The sequence below is a fragment of the Chinchilla lanigera genome, unplaced genomic scaffold (genome assembly GCF_000276665.1).
Source record: "Chinchilla lanigera isolate Chin_1 unplaced genomic scaffold, ChiLan1.0 scaffold00002, whole genome shotgun sequence".
Taxonomy (NCBI): Eukaryota; Metazoa; Chordata; class Mammalia; order Rodentia; family Chinchillidae; genus Chinchilla; species Chinchilla lanigera.
In genome coordinates this window covers 27,722,268-27,724,403 of record NW_004955403.1, presented here as the reverse complement: position 1 = coordinate 27,724,403, position 2,136 = coordinate 27,722,268, and the positions used below count along the sequence as shown (strand labels likewise).

At 34.6% G+C, this 2,136-nt stretch overlaps 1 pseudogene; it reads left to right on the top strand.

Annotated features, from left to right (window-relative positions):
* Positions 1 to 1,760, top strand: part of LOC102008810 — a 48,131-nt pseudogene extending 46,371 nt beyond the window's left edge.
* Positions 1,761 to 2,136: the final 376 nt, after the last annotated feature.

The following is a 2,136-nucleotide window of genomic DNA, read 5'->3' as shown; positions in this document are numbered from 1 at the left end:
TGTATATATATATATATATATTTCCTTGTTCCCTTTGCTCATGCTGAATGCCCAAATGCTCAGCAATCTTTGGTGTGTTTTCATATTTAAGACACCAAAACCAAGTAGCTGATACGGGTTTCCTTTAACATCTTAAGAACAGGTCTGTGGTCCTTTTGAGGGCAGCACGGGGCATGTTGTGTTAAAGCCTTGGGAAATGATTACATTAAAATTATTTAAATTTTCTTCCTTTGTAAAGGTTATAAACTAATAAAATATTCAAAGATTCAGAAGAAGTATTTTTCATTTTGCTTGCTGTGTTTATCTGTTTTATTGACCATCTCTAAATGTTTAGACTGCACTTTCACAAATCATGTGAACTTAGACTTTTTATAGTGCTTCAAGGAGTACATATGTGGAAGGCAAAATAAGAAGTTTATTTCATCCATTGTCTATAAACATTATGGCCAAAACAACTAATGTGTAAAAAGCTGCAAATTGAGCAGAACAATAAATAAACATCATAGTTGCAACTGATTTCATTTGCTGATATTTTTACTCTATTAGTGATAAAAATGCAATTTAAATGGTTTTAGCATTTTCTTTGATTCTGCAAGTAAATCAAAAAATACAAATGTGGGATGCAGTAAAAAGAGAGAACTGACTTCCTGCTGTCAACTTGTTCTATTTGCTTATCAATAGATTGTCATTTTAAGGAAAAATCATATTGTGTTTAGAGCAGAGTGACAGAATGTACAACAGGGATTTTCAAAACAGTCAGACTGAATTTATTCTATTAGTGCTATACTTGAAAGAATCATACAGTACAATGTTGATCTTGCAGTATTTTATTTTGCAATTTTAAGGGTTTTTTCTTTTGTCCAAGTGTACCATTTCCTTCTTTTTTTTCTTTAGTGACTAGTTAAACCCTACCTTCTCAAAATGAATCCATGTCCTAGACATCAAAATAATAAACTCTAATAATTGCAAATGCCAGACATGCTTTAAATTTGCTTTAATACTTTATTAACAAAGTTCATGTTCAGAATGAGGGCTATGAGCAATCATCTGAGCAGCGTTATCTCCACCATGAATGCAGTGCTAATCTAGAGAAAGCAGATGACAAGTATGGACATATTTCTCCTTACAAATTCAGTCTCCTCTAATTTCAAAGTTCCTTTGCTTCTACTCCTCTTTGTTGTTGTCCTCCTCCTTCTTCCTATTTCGTAAGAGGCTTTGTTTAAAAATAAAATAAACAAAAAGAGCAACATGAATTGTAGCTTGAGGCTGTTATGGCATGGAAATCTGAAGACTTTTCCTAGTAGCATATCTGAATTTTTGACATATGTATATGAAGATGCACTATTAAAATTTCACTCATCTAAATAGCTCTGTGCCACTTTTCCAGACCTGTTACTTTAAAATAATCAATTACTTATTATTTCCTCATGTGGGCATTGCTAATTTAATTAGTGCCTTAAAAGCACAATGTCAAGGACCAGCAACTAGGCACCCCACAGGTAAAATCTGACTACATAAATATTTTCATAGGCTAAAAGTATTCCTTTTAAAAATTTGATCCAAAATTGTAAAAATATCTAGAGTCACATCTAAGTTCAGGTGGGCAATTCCATGGGCCAACAGAAACATGGAATAAGATTCTGCCACCTTTGCCCAGCTCCACACTGGGTGATGAGCATGGCCTTCGCATCTTCCACACACGAACACAGACACAGCCATCTTCCCCAGAATTGCGAGCCGAGGCACGTACTACTGTATAATTCTTTTAATAATATAGCAGTCACTGGCAGTACAAGGCAAAAAGTAATTTTTAGAAGCAGGAAGTAGCAGTCAGTTCAACTCTATAGTCTAATACCACTGCCACCATTTTCAAAATAGGACTGGTGCTTTCTATTCCAGGATTCTACATCAAAGATTTAACCAGCTATGAATCAAAAATTTTAAAACCACTTTTGTACTGAACATGTACAAAGCCATATTTTTTTCTCATCATTTACTGAACAATGTGACATTGTTACCAGGCTGCAGTGTGCTGGAGTCTCCTCCTGGGGTGTGGGGAGGTTATGTTCTTTCTGTCTTAAGCAAAGAATTGGTCAAGATAAGCACAAGTGGTTGCAAAGGTTTATCAAAAGTAGG